The sequence below is a fragment of the Mesocricetus auratus genome, unplaced genomic scaffold (assembly GCF_017639785.1).
Source record: "Mesocricetus auratus isolate SY011 unplaced genomic scaffold, BCM_Maur_2.0 Super-Scaffold_100004, whole genome shotgun sequence".
Lineage (NCBI taxonomy): Eukaryota > Metazoa > Chordata > Mammalia > Rodentia > Cricetidae > Mesocricetus > Mesocricetus auratus.
In genome coordinates, this window is record NW_024429189.1 from 43,887,410 (window position 1) to 43,906,727 (window position 19,318).

Here is a 19,318-nt window from a genome sequence, read left to right on the forward strand (position 1 = left end):
CAAAGACAGACTGTCACTTTAGGGCCTCTATTATGCACAGGAATTGGCGGCAAATGTTGCCACTGGGATTTGCTTATGTCCTCTGTATGTTATTGTACTTCTCTGGCATTCAGTAAATTCCGCACACCCACTCCTTTGATGTTCATTCCAGCCCCTAAATGTGGAAACAATGACTGAAATTTTGGATCAAAGCATCCCATAGATGGCAGGCAGCGTGGCTCTCTGATAATTCACTGGAGCAGAGAGTTGTGCCCCCCCACACAAAATCTAGGCCAGTAGTCCTCAAGCTCACGGGCTTCTCTAGTAGTCCAAAGGCACTAGAGGAAGTTAAGGAAAACAACCTCAAAACTGAAGTCAAAAGACAGACACTGAGCCAGACAGCACCGTTGAAGCTCACGGTCACCTCATCCTAGGGAGGGCTGACCATTGTTCCAATTGTTAACCCATTTCTTTTTCATGGCTCTAGCTACTGCTTCCATTGGGCCAGGCCTTTTCTGCATTTGAACACTCAACCAGGTCCATTTTCTGTATAACATCAGCTGTACAAAATGACTGACATTTTTCAAATGAATTTTAAGACCCAACGTGTCGGTGGATTATGGAATGTTAAGAGTAAGGTTTTTTTTTTTTTAACTTGAGAACTATTAAAATTCCAACTAATGATTTTTGCAGGCTGGAAGCTGTCTGGAATATGCATTTGGATTGCTCTGCTTGGGGGAAGCCAGAACAAACAATGACTTCAGTGCATTTATTTCGCAGGTCAAGTGTGACCCAGAAAAGAACTAAAGGCAGGTAGCCCCTTAAGAGTGCTAGGAAGACAGATGAGCAAACATTTAGGAAATTGTTGGGAGCGATTTAAGGGTGGGGGAGGGTACCTTATGAACCCAGGTGTTCATGGCTTTATTTTTGCCTCACTCCACTTGGTATCTAGAGTTTACTCATTACAATTATTATCTAATGTTGTAAACTACCATAAAAAGATAACTATCCTTTTAAATATAGTGAAGAAATAAAGGGATACTCTATCAGCCTAGACACACGGGGGAGGGTCTAGGCCCTGCTCCAAATGATATGACAGACTTTGAAGATCCCCCATGGAAGGCTTCACCCTTCCTAGGGAGCAGAAAGGGAATGGGATAGGGGAGGCAGAGGAGGAGGGGAGAGAGAGGGAACTGGGATTGACATGTAAAACAAGCTTGTTTCTAATTTAAATTTTTTAAAAAGGAAATAAATAAATAAAATGAAGAATTGTTTAGGGACCCTCATCCAGGAAAATGAGAATTCTCAGTGGAGTGGGACAATTGAGACTTGAACCACCTGCCCCTAATGGAAAAGACATTCTATAAGCCTGATAGTGTGTGTCCAGTCAAAAGGTTACCCCCAGAAGGTAAGAATCGGCTTCAAAAACCTAACACCAGGCTAGGTAGGAAGGTTTTAACACCAGATGTATGCAACAGTGCCATCCAGCGGCTACTGCAATAATTACAAGTATATCTCATTTTTAAATGTACCATGTTTTGTAGTCACATGTTCTTATTGTTGTGCTTTCACCAAAATTGCAGGAGTATCTCTGATTCTCCTAATACAGCTGTTTCTACAGTACAGATATGGTGATGTGTGAACTACACACCCAGAAACACTGGAAGCTTCATTTTCTTCCATTGGTGAACACTTGAGAGAAGGCATTGGCAACCCTGGACATTTTTATTAAATAATCTCAGCAACAAATTCATCAATATTTTCACCAGGCCATTAAAGATTAATTGAAAGAAGGATAAAGGAAGGAAAATGAGAGAGTGCAGAGGTGAGATGGAGGAAACAGATAAGGAAGTGAGAAGAATGAGAAGAGAAAGAAAGGGGAAGAAGAAAAAACAGAAGGGAGAAAGAAGAAAGACCAGGATTGATAATCTGACTTCACTACATTTGGGCAACAGAACCATCAATGCGACCTATTCCCAAGAGTGAATTCAAAACGATAAGGACCTGAAAACATTCTTGTTTCAATTGTGCACTTTCAACTGCCAGGAGATTAATCAGCTAAGACAAAAGGAAATTTTCTACCTTTATAAAGAAAGAAAACAAAACCCAAGAATAGCTACCATGACTTGAGGACAGCATCACATATACAAAGCTGCCTAAAAGGTACTGCCTGCTCAGTCCAGGCAAGACACTCTGGCAGGAGCCTGTGACATCATACCAGCCTGTCAGTCAGGCATGGCCATGCCAGTGCTGCATACACCAGGGAACACTGGAACCTGCCAGGCACCCCTCCCTCCAGAGAGACTGTCACACACCGCTTCTCCCTCAGGCTTCACAGACACTGTGACCTTCCTCCAACCACCTACCTCTTTACAAAGCTTGGAGAAAGCATTCTCCTCATTGATATAAACAATAGTAACAAAACAAAACATGTATGTAATCCAATACAGAAAGCAAGTACTAAAACCAAGATTTAATTTCATTGAAATAAAGCAATAACAACAAAAACCTCTAGATGCCCTTTGGATAACATATTCCATTGTGCCCAAGTGGAAAATGTATTGGCTTGAAGGCAACTGTACATAGTCAAACGTGTGATTTACATCAAGCAAACGACCCTGGGAGAAAGAGGAGGAAAGGCCTCCTTTGACTGGGGCAAGAGTCCTCCTTGTGTCAAGGAGAGTTAGGAAAGAGATGGGTTGAGGCAGAGCAGGCGACCCTGCAGCTTTCTGCAGCTTGCCTGGCTCTGGGGAAGCCTTTGAACTGCAAGGGGAGTTGTCCAGATGCTGACAAATGCCCCTTTCTCGTGTTGTGCCCACAGGGGGCTCTCCCAGCTTCCTATGGCTTCTGGCTCCTCTTAGTCACTTGAACAACAAGGTTTTATCAGGAATGGGGCACATGGGCAAGCTCAGGTCTCTTCTCTCCTTTGAATTCTGCAGGAGTATGGCTAACCCAGCTCTTATCTCATGTTCCCCAGATCCTGACAGGATGATTTCTGGAATTTAACTGGAGCCCATGAATAGTGAAGGTGGAATGTCTCCTTAGCACATAGGAACCTCCTATACCAGTATGGCCTCAGCCACAGACAGGAAGCAGGAGGCTGGCATAAACAATCGGTTTCTTTTCTACTTGAAGAAAAAAGGAAAATACACACACATACACACAAACCTGTTTTGCAAAGCTTTCTTTAAGGAGGAGGAGGAGGAGGAGGAGGAGGAGGAGGAGGAAGAGAAGAAGGAGAAGAAGAAGAAGAAGAAGAAGAAGAAGAAGAAGAAGAAGAAGAAGAAGAAGAAGAAGGAGGAGGAGGAGGAGGAGGAGGAGGAGGAGGAAGAGAAGAAGAAGAAGAAGAAGAAGAAGAAGAAGAAGAAGAAGAAGAAGAAGAAGAAGAAGAAGAAGAAGAAGAAGAAGAAGAAGAAGAAGAAGAAGAAGAAGAAGAAGAAGAAGAAGAAGAAGAAGAAGAAGAAGAAGAAGAAGAAGAAGAAGAAGAAGAAGAAGAAGAAGAAGAAGAAGAAGAAGAACCAGGCACACAACATGCATATCCTCTCTTTGAGCACAAGTTTTACTGAAGTATATAATCCAACAATCCACTTAATTTCTTCCGAGAGATGTTTTATATATACAGGTGGCATTTGGATGGAATCGCAGACCATAAACCTGTCCACTCCTATCCCAGCTTAGGATACAGAGGAAGATCCTGTTTTACAGGCTTCCTAGCATTTTAACATGGTCAATTGCCTGGCTTTTGTATTCTGGAACATATCAGAGCATCCACACAAATATATACATACACATATATTCTATAAAATGGTGGCAGGATTTCTGATTTACATATAGGGCTGGTTTGAATTTCCCCGAAAATATTTAGCTATAGGACAATGTATTAAGCGTATTCTTAAAGGTAAATAACTGCAGCCAATAAAAGTTGGGCCCATAAAGGGTCCCATCTTCTACTAGTTTTCTGCACTGAGAATTACTACCGGTGTAATCATGGCTCCCTGCACACTAATATTTCCTCTGATACAGTATGATCAATGTTGTGGAAAAACATTTATTATATTTCTTCTAGCTACTTAAAGGCATTACTGAATTATGGGCATCGCAAAACGAATCCACTGTGCATTTTTTCTTTATGTGACGTTTTTACAATCTTCATTTTCTGCTTTGCAGCCACTGAGCTATAGAGATCCACACTTTGTCCCTCTTACAACCGCCACTGTGGCCACCTTCTCCTTTCTGCTTTATTACATCTGAGAAGTACTTCATATGATAACCTTCCCTTTCACTTTGGGCTGGACCCTTATTGGCAGGGAAGATGTAATGAAAGGAATTAAACAATCAGTGTTGCTCATGACACTTCTTAATCCCCTTAACAAAGGTTACGAAGTTTCGGCTGAGGAAAGGACGAGGGGCGGAGACGGTATTTTACAGAATGATTCCGGAAGACATGAGAGACTTCGAGTGGTCGTGGGCTGTGAGGTTTTGACATTTAACAATTTTATTAACATCTTTGCTTATTATTCACCTTAATCTGCAGGGTCTGCAGCCAGAAATGAGCGTGTCCAGCTAACAGCCTGTGTCTCAGGCCCTGCCAGGGGATGAATCAATTAGTCGGAGAAACCATGATGCAAACGTCTGGGGTCACATGGGAGGTTGTTTGCCTTCTTGATAGAGAAAGCACACCATAAATAACATCACACCTCAGGAAATCATTCCGGGAGGCCCAGATGCTGGCGGGACTGCTGCCGGGACAGAGGGAATCATTGGCTCCTGTGTGTATTTCCCCCATCCTAGTCAATGGAAGATTTGTAGTAAAATCAAAATATTTTAAAGGAGGACAGTGTGTGGTAACAGAGGCATGTTTAGCCATTTTTTTTTAGTACCAGAACCCATGATTTATGACCTACAGTTACAGCCAACTTTATTACAAAAATGACTTCACCCATAATAACCTTATTCAGGGCTCCTTGGAGAATGATGTAGTACCCCAAAGCATTATAATCTAACAAATATTCACAAACAATTCCCTCTGCTGTCCCTTCCCCCACTCATTTGGAGCCAGGTGTCTGCCTTCACCTGCTGGGTGAACAAGGTCCCGGGCAAGGCTCTATGGTCTTTCTGTGGATTTGCCAGGCGGGATGATTAAAATCACCCAGGACAGAGGCTGTCACTGAGCTTCCAGCCTCATCTTCCCTGTCTTGTGCCCTGGGGCACAGCAAAGAGGACCCACTGACCTTCTCTCCTCCCTGCACATTCCTGTCTCCCTCCCTCCCTCCCCCACTGAGAGCTCACATACCCAGCATCTGGGGGCAGCCTCATGAAGTCCCCTCCTTTTTTAATTGCCATGGTAACAGACAGCTGAATTAAAATGGCCAGGGCTGGGTGTCCAAGCAAGGTCCCCTGGGTGTGCCAGGATCTAGGAACTGGTCCTCCATCTTATTAAACTCAGGTGTCAGTTCCTAGCAGTTGTGTTAAATTTACACCCTCCAAGTGGGTTAGCAGGATTACATGTCCATTTGCATTAAAACAGGTTTCTGTCATTAAACTGCCATACAATAAGCTTCCTTGGGACAAATTAATGAGCTCTAAATATCATCAAGTAGAAGTTCACTTCACCAAGACAGCCACCGTGGGGTTGAGGGGGTGACTGCTCACTGTCCTCACCCAAGAGAACCGTAAGTGCCAGCAAAAGAAGGGTCCCATCCTGCTTCTCCATGCAAGATGAGTGTCAGGATTTAGAGCACTCTGGGGAGCTGGGAGTTTCCCTCTCCCCAAGCCCTAGAGCTCATTGCTTCCTATTCCTTATTCTGGGTGTGCTGTTAGCATTGACCTTGTCTGATGAAATTCCCTGAACAACCATGAGCTTCCATGCCAAAGTGTCTCTGCTTCATTCTTCTTATCTTGTTTTCTGTCTGTCTTTGGGGACCATCAATCTGCATGTAGTGTGGCCTGGGAACAGCATGCATGTAACACAGTACCAGATGTAGCCACGGTGTGAGTCTCTGCTCTAAAATGTCCTTCTGAGTATTTGTCAGTTGACCATTTGGCCCATCAGTTGCAGGGCCTATGCTCTGGGATGCCGGTCCTTCTGGAAGCTCCTTTCCCAGCTATCTAGAAGATTTTTAATGACATTTATTTGTATGTGTGTGTATGTGCACACAGGCACACACAGCCATGTACCATGGCACATTTGTGGAGGTCAAAAGACAGCTTAGAGAAGTTGGTCCTCTATGTGGATCCTGGGACTCAAACTCAGCTTGCTGCACTTGGCAGAAGGCACCTTTGATCACTGAGCCATCTTGAAATCCCCTAGGAAGGCCTTCTTTTAAGGCTGCATCCACCCCATTCACAAGCATAGCCAGTGCTTGCCATCACAAATGCATACTGTGTATAAGTAGAAATTATCCACAAATAACCAATAAATAAAGCCCCAAGTCTTCTCTTAGGTAGAAGAGGTAAGACAGGCTGCTAGATGGACTTCCTGCATCACACTATGATCTCATTTCTGTGTAGCCTTAACAGGGGACAGTAATGTATGATTGAGACACTGCTATATTTAGGAATGACAAGATGGGCATTATTAATAGCTTAATTGACATTAAGGCAATTACCCCTACCCTTATTACAGTTTGTAGAATTACTCAGAAAATATTGGCTGAGGCCTTTCTTTCCCTAGAGCTACCCAAGGATATAGCATTTTATTTCATGCCAGATCTCGGCTTTGACATTAGATACTTAGCCATAGAATGATTCCAGTAAATCATTATAAATGCATTATAATAAAGATGTTATGAGCTATCAGATATTAACCCCCAACCCCTAAAGAGAGATAAATAGTTCAGTTGCATGATTCCCACTTTTGTTTCATAAGAAATAAGCTTTTGCAAAGAGCAACTGACTAATGAATTATAAAATGGTGTGTTGAGCTCAGATAATTAAACAATGCATTTTAGTGTCTAGTGCAAGATGAACACTAAATCATACACAGATAAAAAAGGGAGGGAGATCTAAACCCAGGCCCAATTCCTAGTCTCAAATACAGTTAAGGTTGGTCTATAATGCAGAAGTGCTTAAGACCTTTTCTCACCAAATAGAAGATCAAGATACAAATGGATAAACTCAGCCAAGAGACAGAACAAGAACTCTGGAGCTGTTAATTTCAGATAAGCCTACAAGGCTATTTTAAAGGAGATTTTACAGGGTGATTACCTTTTTATCCCCCAAAGTGCTAATGGGCCAAAAATGTAAGAACCTAGAAGTTTCTAAGTTTCCTCATACTTTACAACTTTTCCTTTTGATCTCTGAAGCATATTGGTGGAGATTTCAGCAGATGAGGGTAAAAACCATGGTGTTGGTGGTTGTCCTGGCCTTGAAGCATGCACTAAACACTGTTGTGGAGGTGGAATGATGAGGCCAGTATGAGTTACAACTGCTATGCTCCCAACAAGGACATTTTTCTCTGGCTTGGCCACCCAGATTGGTCTGTTAAATATGTGTTTTAGTCACCCCTCTTAGAAGTGAAGCTTCATACTTCTAAGAACCTGAAGTTAGAATGAAAAGTGCCTCAGATTACACAGGGACAACGATTGACCACCCATGGTAGTGGACAGGCTTCTGTAGAATCCTGGTCCATCGTGAATACTCCGCATTTCCTGTGCTCTAGCTATTCTGGACACTGCAACCTGATTCTCCTTTCACATCCCAACCACTGGTCTACCCATCGCATCACGTAGACATAGTTGGGCCATATGAAGGCCTATTCATGCAAAATAATTATTATAAAGTAAGTCCACTACTATATGCTATCTCCTTTTATTTTATTAACTCATTTTTTCTTATTCTATGTCTTTCCTTACACTTTCTCTTCATGTCTAAGCCATACCCCACACACACTGCTCCCGACACACTATCATGCTACCACCACACACAGTATCCCTGCACACACACACACACACACACACACACACACACACACACACACAATCCCACCATGCACATTTGTAAATCTGCAACATGAGAAATTCTGCCAAATTTACTCAAGCATTCCTCATTGGGTCTTGTACAGGGTTGTTTGTGGTACACATCCTATGAATGGTACCCAACCTAAGCAACATTAATCATTACAGCTACTGGTAACAGTTAATGTCTTTTGACTGCTAGTATAAGCCAGGCAGTGTGCTAAGTATCATCAACTTGTTAAATTTTCACAAGCATGTGAGGCAAGTACTGTTATAATCTCCATCTTATGGAAAATTAAAGCTTAAAGATGTTATGTAATTTGCTGAAGGTCATACAAGCTCAAACCAGAAAAGCCAAGCAACGTACCCAGAGTCATCCTGGATTTGGAGTCTTGAATTTTTCAGACTGATTTTTTTCAGCCTTTTCTTCTTTTAGACTGACCTTATTGAATCATGAGCATGTGCTCACTCTTAGCTGGAATGCCCTTAGGACATGATCTTTGGGGTTCCTGAAAGTCTAAATGTACAACCTAGTTTACAAGTGCACTAAAGTTGCTTATTTTAAAAATTCGCAGGACTTTATGTAAAACCAAAGACTTTCATGGTTATATACAACATGCAGTTAATTTCATATTGAGAGAATACATCTGAGGGGGGTGATTATGTATTCAGTTTGGAGCAGTCCTGTCAATTCTTGACACTCTGAAGGATTGATAGCCTCCATCCACCACAAGTCACAGGAGAGAGCTAATCTCCCTGCCTTGCTCAGAATGCCAGTGCTTCCTAAAGACCCAAGACCCACAAACCTCATACCTTCCTTAACTGAAGGAGTAGTTGCAGGGGAAGGAGTATTCCAGCCTTGGGGATGAATTATTTTGACAATTTAAGGTTGGCATATTATCAGACAAAAGGGCAGGTATGGGTTTGGTGAAATTGTTGCCACTGGAAATAAGGGTCCATACAAGGGTTTGCAGTGAGCTTGTGAGAGACCTCTGTAGTCAAAAGACACAGAAAGGCAAGGAGGGGGCAAGGAGGGGGCTGACTTGAGCAGCTGTTTGCTTTAAGCTTGTCTCCTCTTGTTCCACAGCATGGACTTTTCCCCCCACAATCTTTACTTCACACATGGTTCAGATTCTAAGTGCTGCGGATAGTCACTGCTAGCGTTCCAGAGTCAGGCACACTGTCCTTCGGGGCTTACAGCAGCTGTACTACTTGGCTCCATTGCAGTTGGCCAGGCCAGTGGTCTGTCTACTGATTTGAATGGGGCTACTGTGTGTAAAGCATGTCCACAGCAGACCCTCTAGCCCTCCCTACAGAAGTGAACTTGGCAGCAGGTGTTGAGAGGACTGAGTACTCGATAGCTTGGATTCCTGAATGACTTGATGAAACTGAGTTATCTGCTGCCCCACGTTGGACACACAGCATCGGCAAAAGGTGAACTTTTGTGAGACTAAGCACTGACATTTGGGGTTGTTTATTACAACCGCAAAGCCCAACCAATCCTGACTAATCCAGGAGCTGACTTTTTGTTCAGAAAATATGGGCCTTCTTTCCAAGTCATAAACTGTTATTTCTTTTCCAATAGTTTTATTCACTTACTAAATGTTTAAACTTTTCACCCTGTTGGCATACTCTCAAATACCTAAAATCACCAGAAAGATCTTGAATTGTACCAAATGGTGTCTTGTCTTTTTACCATGGATAAGTATTGGTACCATACACTAGGTGGAAGAACAGAAAAGGACAAGGTTGGTCCTTTCAGTATGAAAGGGAGAGGAAATGTGAAGAGGAAAGAAAATAAGATAGAAAAGAATTTAAAAAAAAACAAAAAGGTAGGTGGGAAAAGCAGAGGCAGAGCGACACAAAACATAGGCATTTTCTTTGCTCTGAGCTGTAGCCAGCTGCTTGCAGGTAGATTACACTACTAGTGGCAGTTGTTAGCATCTTTGAGCTTCCACATATACATCTAACTTGCCATAGCACTCAAGAAATGTTGGCTGAAATGGTCAACAAAGGAATAAATATCCCATGTTTACAGTGTTGGAAGCCTATAGAGCTAAGTGGTCTGCTGCTGTGAATGTGTATTCCATCACACATTGAGAGGCAGCACAGAAGGGGGAAGGGAGCTAGAAAGAAGCGAGTTTGAATAGCTCCTCATAATCTTTAAACCCAAGTCCTTGAAAGGAGCAACTATGAGGTCAGAGCAATAATTCTTTGTCCTAGAAACAGGACATCACTGATAACTCAGGGCAAACCATTTGGGAAAAGCTCTTCAAATAAGCTAGTTAGAAATGCCCTTGTTGTATTTGCTTCTGACTGGGCAGAATGGAGGGTAGAGTCAGTATGGATGTGTCTATGACCTTGAGGTGGGGAGAGGTGGAAGTAGGGGAGCTGAATACAATTTGCTGGATAACTGTTTTTCAACACTTTCCATGGACAGAGGAATGCAAATGTACCATAGGGTTGAAAAGGAAGAGCTGTGATTCACTCACTGGATAATGCACCTGGGAACCCTTAGTAGATCATTCAGCTGGTCACAGGATAATTCCCCCTATCTGGATCTGCAAAATGCCTGTGGTCCAGCTGTTCCCACCCCCTGCTCAAGGATTCTCACAGGCAAAGCAAATAGGACCCAGAAGGAAGCTGAACCTTTCTCTGGTGACACATCTCCAGGTTTCCAGTCTGAGAGACTTATCGGGACATGATGACATGTCTGCATGAGTATGCACGCAGCCTGCAGAGCTCACATGCCCAGCACTTGATATGAAAATGCAAAACAAAGGATGAGCTGTCGGCTGCTGCATACTAGCTGCACAGGATGGCTGCAGCATAAAACAGACAGGAGACAGGGGCTACATAGGGAACCAATCTTGCGTCACATAGAAACGCAGCAGAAGCAGCGTCCATTCAAGCAAGCTCCAGTTTGAAAGAAAATAAAAAATCTCTTGGCATGAGCCTTTCTTGGGGATGAAGGCTAAACTTCCTAGCTTAAATCCGTCATTTTCTATCCGCCGCAGCAAACTACACTCCTCTCTCGTTGTTTACCAGAAGAATAAATATTCTCTTACTACCCTAGCTTGAATACTCAAACCATGAGCTTTGTTTACATTTCCAACCTGGTGTTTTGTCCATGCTGACATGGGATGCCCCAAGTTACACAGTGTAATTTTTCTGTCTCTTAGATGCTTAAAAGAAATGGAAAAACGTCCCCCTGACCTCCCCAGTGCGGGAGCATAGAGACAAACAGAGGAGGGAAGCTGTGGGGAGAGAATGAGATGCTGCCTTGAGTTTGCGTTCTCAGCCTAGATAAAGACAGAATCACAGCACAGACCGTGAAGAGCAGGGCACAGTTCCCAGGGCGGGGGGGGCCCTTGATTCCCACGTTTACAGCGAAGCGCCTCCGGCACTTTCCATCTTCTCACTAACAAGCAAAGGGTCCAACTAGAAAGAATTATCACCTTCAAACTTTCCTGCAACACATGGAAGTTGTAACTCCAGAATCTACAGTATATTTCACTGGTAGAATCTACACAAGTAAAAGGGGGAAAAAAAGGTTTCTCATTGACTTTTCCTAAATCTTTTGTTGATATCCAAACATTTTCTGGTTGTCCAAATTTAAAGATCACATAAGATACTGTTTTCTGACATAATGTTTAGTTTCTAACATTGCTATCCATTCATAGGAACAATGTCTGCGCTTTCAGGATAGTTCGTACAGAAGCATTTCTACACCAACTAGAGAGCCAGCCAGGTATAGTTTTTCAAACGTCGGGAACCAATGTCAAATAGGATGGCCTTGACTCCATCTCTGCCAGGCTGAGGTGGGAGTAGCATTTCCCCAGCATGAATGCTGACCTGTAGGCATGGTCTGGTGAGCAGGGAGGGAGTGGGAGTTAGAAATTCCAAGCTAAGTCCTAATTGTGTGGCTGACCTGGGCGGTGACATCTGAGGGACTTACTCTATCTTGGAGCAATTTCCACAAAGGAGGAGAAAGGCTGCAGAGGAAATAGCTCTCTGCAAATTCTCTGCAAAGCGCATCATGTTCTAGCAGCCAGATGCTACAATCACTAAAGAAGCAAAAGGAGCCATCTTCCTCAACCGGTGCTGGGTCACCGAAGCACCCACCCACACTGGCCGGATGTCACAGCCCAGCCATCAGAGACACACACCTTCCAGCTCAAGTTCACTTTATACCTTTAAAGTAGCATACGTTTTGTAGTTATGAATAGTTTATTCATCTGATCACCCATGAGTGAAGGGCATTTCCATCTCCCACATCTTTAATGGCAAATAATTAATGATGTATTGGAAATTAACAACAATTAACAGTGCGTGTGAACAACGGCAGAAGGTCAGAGACTCTGAGGAGATGTCGTGCTTAGCTTCTTGGGTAGAATCTCATCATTTCAACAAGAACAGCGCTTGGGAAATACCTTGCTGTTGCCACAACTTTCAAAATGGAAAAAAAAAAACAACTCTGGCTCCAGAAGATGTTACATCATTTCTCTGGTGGACCATGTTGATTCCAAAGCCTTCCTCCAGCACAGAGAAAATCATTACTTCAGGTCATGTGTTCAAAGACTTCTTTTCCAAGACTAACCCTGTTAATGAAAGGGGAAGCAGATACAGGTTCCTTTTTTTTTTAAGTTCATTACTTTTGCTAAATAAGCAAAACACTTTTGGTTTAGTATTAAGAACGATTGCCTAGAATGAAGAACAAATTTGTCACTTAGCCATAAGATAAACATTTTGGTCTATAGAGTCTGGTGAATTTCTGAAGTTGACTCTTATTTTGAATGAGATGTAAATATATAACAATTATAGAAACTGTTTGTGTATGTGTTTATCATAGTTTTGTGCTTAACTATGTGATTTTTGCAATGACTATTGTAGACCAGTGAGTTAATAATAAATTGCCTTAACTTATTAGTATGATAGATGAGTACCATAGAACACTGCTTCTATCAGTCTTGCTGTATGAAATTTTTCTCACATCAATATCTCAAGTACATCACGGTGTTGAAAATAAAGCCAGAAAAAGTAAATCAGATCCGAATATACAAACTGATGATCTAATCAAGGATATCCACCAAGGGTAACCTGCTATAAAATGTGAATAGGATAGATATATTCTGCTTCCACCCACAAAGTAATTACAATTATAATTACATTACCTGTAATTATAAACATAATTAATTATATTCCTGCAGTGCTTTAGAGCTTACAAAGTACATTCACATCCATTAATTATTTAACCTCATCAGTATCTTATGATGCAGGCTTAGCAAAACCCCCACAGAACAAAACCCAGGGCTTCGCGTGGAGTCCATACTTATTGCTTTCAGGTGGACATTTCCTCCTTTCTCTCCTGTGATTACTTACTTACACTAAGCTGAAGCTGAAAAATGAAAAAAGAGCCAGGTTTCCAAAACAGTGAATCTTCTGGCTCTTTTGTCAAGCAACACCCAGAACAATAAAAACATGAGTTGAAGGATGCACTGGGAATCTATGAGGAGGGGACACCAGTCACAATGACCTCAAGATTCTGATTTAGTTCAGATATGAGAAGTAGTGAGCCGGTCCCTGGCTTCAGCCTACGTATTCACAACTAAAAATAGTTCACATAATAACAGTTCTTGCAAATCTAGTAGACAGAGTTCTGGGAATGCAGAATGTACCAAATATTCACAGCTGATGGGCAATAGGAAGGAGCCATCATGAGAAGACCCAGAAGATAATGTTGGCTTTTGCATCACAAGGAGATCTATGCACACGCCCACCTCCTCCACATTACCTCTGAAAACCATGTACCATATTGCATATCTATCACGGTCTCTCTTGGGTTATCCCATTATGCCTTAATAGTCTAAATAACACCATCTACCCTCACTGAGATATCTCATTTGTATGGCTCTAGACAGCTGCTGATATGTTCAAACTCCACCTTGCCTTCATATCCCAGCCCAGTGCCCATCCTCTCCAACTATAAAGAATAACAGACTGGCTCTTCTGTAGAAACTGCAGTCTTCTGGGCAGAGGATTTTTGTACTCCAATAACTGCAATAGAAGCTGTGCAATTCAGTGCCTTGAATGGTGCTGTCAAAAGTCTGGGTCCGCATATCAGGGTCACCCCAAAACTAGATATACAGATTCTTGAAAGTCATTTGCTTCCAGGGAAAACTTCTAAAGAGATTAACATGTCAGGGGTGTCTCTTTAAGCACCAGAGGAGCAAAACACCTAGAAAGGAAGACTGATATCTGTATAGAGGTTCATATCCCAGAATGTCCAAGCGCTGGTCTAGAACAGCCAGTTCCTGGGATGGGTGGGGAAGAGTAGCCAGGAATCAGTTTTAAATATCAGTCAAAGCGCACACTGACCAATCCCCTGCAGTGGCTGTGTAGACCTAGATGCTTTGTTTGCAGAAATGTGCTCCAACCCCTAGTATTTTCATTTTTGTGGTGCTGGGAATGGAACTTAGGACCTCACACATCCTAGACAAGCACTTCACCACTGAGCTATATCCCTACACTCAGAAAGTCTCCCATTTTCTATTCTTGCACCTCGGCTGAGGAGAGCATGTTCATAGCTGGTGGTCATTTATAGACAGTGAAAGGAGAACTTAGAGAAAGAGAAGGAACTGCACAAATAATTCTGGGCTCAAGTCTCCACTTGTGTGGGAGACTGCCACTTGAATTTTGAACTAAGCCACATCATGATCCCAGCTTGAGTTTAGGGGGATGTGGGACCTGAATGGGGATGGAGACAAGCTTGTCAGCCACAATCCAGGAGAAAGATCCTAAGAGAAGAGATGAGAACCAGAGCAATAGGATCAAAGAGGAAAGATGGGATCCAGATACTGTAGGGGTCAGAGGAGCAGCACTGGACCAGCTACGAGATGGGAGGAGGGCAAAGGAACTGCTAGGGTCAAAAGGTGTGCTTGGAGTTTGTTCCAGGAGGAAGACTGCTGTTAACTAAAGCAGAGAACAAACACGCCAGCCTCTTTCTTCATGCTGTGCAATAAGTGCCAGTCTACAAACACTGCATGGATGCTTAATTTTTGCAACAGTCTTCAGTAGTTACAACCATTATGTATCCATTTTACAGTTGAGATAACTGAAGTCAAAAAAGGCATATCAATGGTCACTGGGAGATATTTCATTCTTGATAACATGCTTGCCTGAGTGCAGTCCTCAGAATTCATGGGAAAGAGCTGGGAATGGTGATGTTTGTTTGTAACCCAAAGCTAAGGAAGTAGAGACAAGAGGACATTAGGGGTTCTCTGGCTAACCAGCCTATCCTGATTGGTGACGTTCAACCACTGAGAGTCTCACTTTCCAAAAAGCAAGATAGATGGCACCTATGGAATGACACCTAAGGTTGTTCTTTGACCCCCATATACATGCACACACATGAGTTGTAGTGACTTCCCTAGAACTACATAATACAGTTAGCACTTGTCTACTGTATGAAATAGTACTTACAACTCAGTGATCTGGATATCTGTTCCTACTGTTCCTGGTTCCAATAGGTTCTTCCAAACCCAGAAGCAAACAGAATACAGCCAAGGAGAGCAGACAGTTCACTAATACAGTAGTTTTGAACTTCTCCATATATAAGAATTCTCAGTAGAGCTCTACATACTACCAATGATGGGACCAAAGTCAGGAATTAGGATTCATTTGGTATGAGGTAAAGCCTGCACCAGCAACACTAATTGGCTTCTTTTTTGTTTGTTAATGTTAGGGTGCTCCATGTGATTAGTGAGAACCTCCCTAAGTCTATTAAATAAATCAAGTGAATGTCATTTATTGCTCTTCTACTAAGTGGCATGATGCTACTACATCATGACAAGATGCAACCACAGCCCTCAGAGTTAACACCTTCCAGGGTTTGTGAGGAACTAAGGAAAAAGATAGAAGCCATATTGAGAGCTGAGCAGAGGTGGTGAATTCAGTCACGGGCCCTGAATAAATTCTGAAAGTCTGCTAGGAAAGACAGGGGGACTCAGACTCAAGTACAGTGCTGGTATTAAATAAGGCAGATGAGGAACCCTCTGGAGACTGCTGTGCAGAGCGCATCTCTACTTCAGAGGTCAACTGATGTAGACCAATTTGTCATTCTGTACCATCCATCTCTGCAATAGGCGCTTGAATGGCTTATGGATCCAGGCCCACATCAGGCCTGGCGCCCACTCTTCGGTCAGTGGGGCACATCTTCTTCTTGGCCAATGGGAAGAGGAGGAAAAATGTTCAGCAGCTGCTGAATCGCAGTGTCTTTATTTGAACTTTGCCAGAACAAGCAAGTTAGTGGTATTTATGGCTTAAAAGAATTTCCATTTGTTAAGTTTATCTTCTTGTTAAAAACCAGTCATTCCTTACCCCAAACAACCAAAGACAATAAATCAAAGCTTAAGGGGCAAAGACTTATCTCTACAAATAGGACCCACAGAGTTGCCAACATACTAATTTTTAGTATCCAGTATCATAAAAGGTTAAGTGACTGGGGCAGGGGTGGGTTTCCTTCACCCGGGGATGCAGAAGGCATGAGAATGAGCCCAGATGTGCTGGATATGGCAGGAACTGGGAGGCTAGCATTTCCCTCTGTGTTCCAGCACCATGTCATGACTCTACCTACCTGAAAGACCCCCACTCCTACTGTTTCTATTCCCAGCTGACTTTGCCAGTTCCTGATCCTGCTATACAATCTGGTTCCTTTCCTCTTTCACAGAAACAATGGTGTCAAAACAAGTATGTCTCCTTTATGCACCCTGAACGGATATAGAGTTCTACCATGTCATCAAATGAGGACAGGAGAGTTTGATGGAAGCCAACTGGTGTCATAAGTGCTATGATTATATGGAATCAGAAAAAGGACTGCTTACTGCCCAAATGTCTCCTTTTCCAACGAGACTATGTGATCTTTTCACCATGCCTGTGCTCAAGCACAGGAGCAGGGACAGGGTTAGACCCTGACACCCACCTGGCTTCCACACTTAGCCCATTGCATTTTGGGAGTGCCATCTTCCCACTGCTCAAAGTCAGTCTTATTCATAGGTGCAACAGAAGGAGCTTGGGGAAGTGCAATGCCTTTTGTCACTGTTTGTGCCTCCTGATCAAGTTACCGCATGGTTGGAAAAAAAAAGATTTTTTTCTGGACAATCTCTCAATATTTTTCTCTAAAAAAAATCTACAGTTTTTCTTTTAATTCATGAGCATTGCCTATTCTCAGAACAACTCTTTTTTTCCTCTTTCAGAAAATAAAATGTTATTGACAATAGACAAATTTGAAGAAAAACACATTACTTTGTGTTTTCTCAACTATTGATGTTAACTACATACTAAGTTGTTAGTGGTATTTTTTTTTAATTTCTCAGAAGTTTATCAACTTCTTTTCCTTCTTAACTATACTTTTATTCTTATTTTTCTAATCTTAATGCAGTCTAATCCAAGTATATGATCTGTTTAAATTTCAATTCCTTAAACATGCTGTGATCTCCTTTTTTTCTTTTTTCTTTTTTTCCTTTTTTAAATGCTAGTTACCTCTCCCTCCCCTCCTCCCCTCCTCCCCTGCTCCTCACCAATTCCCTATCCCAGCCCCTTTCTGCTCCCCAGGGAGGGTGAGGCCTTCCATGGGGGATCGTCAAACATGTTGGGATTTCTTATATGGGATATATCTCTATATATTTAGCACACAGCTCTCACTATATGCATAATATGAGGCTTGCAGTTTTGTCACCTATACATTTTGTATCCATATTTTCTTTTTACTTTATCTTTTTTCAGATATAATTTTCTATTTTAATGTAGTATATTTTTACTAATTTCTTTAAATTTTTACACATTCATCCAAGTATTTTGAACATACTCACTCCCCCTTTCTCCATCTCATTCCCCAGCCCCCACCTCGCTTAACTGAAACTTCTCTTAAGTACACTTTATCTTTGAAATTTAAGGACCACAGTTCAACCTACTTTATGTCATGTATTCTGTACCACATAGAAAAGTTTCCAGTAAAATATAATAGACATACACAAGCATGAAATTGAAAGCACACAAATCATGCTCATGAAACTTCTGTGTTCTCCAGCACTGTTCCTGTGGGCGTATGGGGCTGTGAACCACCAGTATAAAAAATGGCCGCCTTGTTGTCTGTGGTGGTGAGGAGTGATAGGAGGAAACGGGCTGTCATCAGCAAGTCTCCGCTAGAGGAAGCCAAGTGTTAGTTCACAACTTCTTTCATAAGAAAGCTTACAGGCCCCAAAGCTCTAGGGGAAAGCTCCACTGTTCTGTTCCCTGAGAAAATTTCTCCTCCTTTCTCCCCCTTTCTTGAGAAATTTGAAGTATATAAAAGTTAAAACAATTCTCATAGTCATACTTCCCAGGATTAACAGCTACTAACACTCAGTCAGATGACCCTCCATATTTTAAAAATGATTTATTTATTTTTATTTTATGTGCATTTGTGCTGTACCTGTATGTATATCTGTATGAAGGTATTGGGACCTCTAGAACCAGAGTTGCAAACAATTGTAAGCTGCCATGGGGTGCTGTGAATTGAACTTGGGTCCTCTGGAAGAGGGCTTAACCACTGAGCCATCTCTACAGCCCCGATCCTCCATTTTTTTAATGGTGCATCATGGGTTCAAACTTTAATTGATCTACTCCCCACTGGCAAGGCAAATTGTTTTCAAGAGTTGAATGCTTTCAATTCATTAAATATATGGCTTTTGCATATTTGTGTGTGTTCCACAAATAATACACAGTACTGGTTTTATATGTGTTTTATGATTTAACTAAATGGCATCATCTGTTATAGTTTATTCAGTTTTCCCCTCTTTATTAACATTGGGGTTTTGGCCATCTATCCTGGTTGATTGTTTTGTGCTCTCTCTCTCTCTCTCTCTCTCTCTCTCTCTCTCTCTCTCTCTCTCTCTCTCTCTCTCTCTCTCTTTGCTCTGCTCCCTTCCTCCCTCCCTCCCCTCTCTTCACAATACTGGGAACTGAAACTATTTCAAACCCTAGGCAAGCACTCTGCCACTGGCCTGTGTCCCCAGCCCTCTTTTATTGATTGTCTTGAGACAGGGCCTGACTAAGTTGCCTTAGCTGACCTTGAACTCACTCTGTAGTTCAGGGGGGGCCTGAACTTCCAATCCTTCTTCTGCAGTTTCCCAAGTAGCTGGGACCATACCTAACTCCTGGCTGAATTATATACATGTAGCTCGTCACTTTTCTTTGTGTGTGAGTCACATTTATAATATCTACTGCTGGATATTTAGATTCTCCTTGGGTTGTTTTTCTTTCTCTCTATAACACAAAATCCTGCAATGATCTCTTTGTACACACACACACACACACACACACACACACACACCTGCACACACACA

The 19,318-nt window shown here is 42.3% G+C and overlaps 1 long non-coding RNA gene across 5 annotated transcripts in view; it reads left to right on the forward strand.

The window, feature by feature from the left end:
- The window catches only part of LOC121140395, a 79,932-nt gene that overhangs the window by 39,871 nt on the left and 20,743 nt on the right, over positions 1-19,318 (forward strand). For 2 of the 5 annotated variants that reach the window (XR_005877208.1, XR_005877211.1), the window contains one exon: positions 4,514-7,871. The exons of 2 other annotated variants lie outside the window; for them this stretch is intronic. This is a non-coding gene — a long non-coding RNA (uncharacterized LOC121140395). Of the gene's footprint in view, positions 1-4,513; positions 7,872-19,318 lie in introns of those variants that run through there. One more of the 5 variants, XR_005877207.1, reaches the window with a different exon arrangement.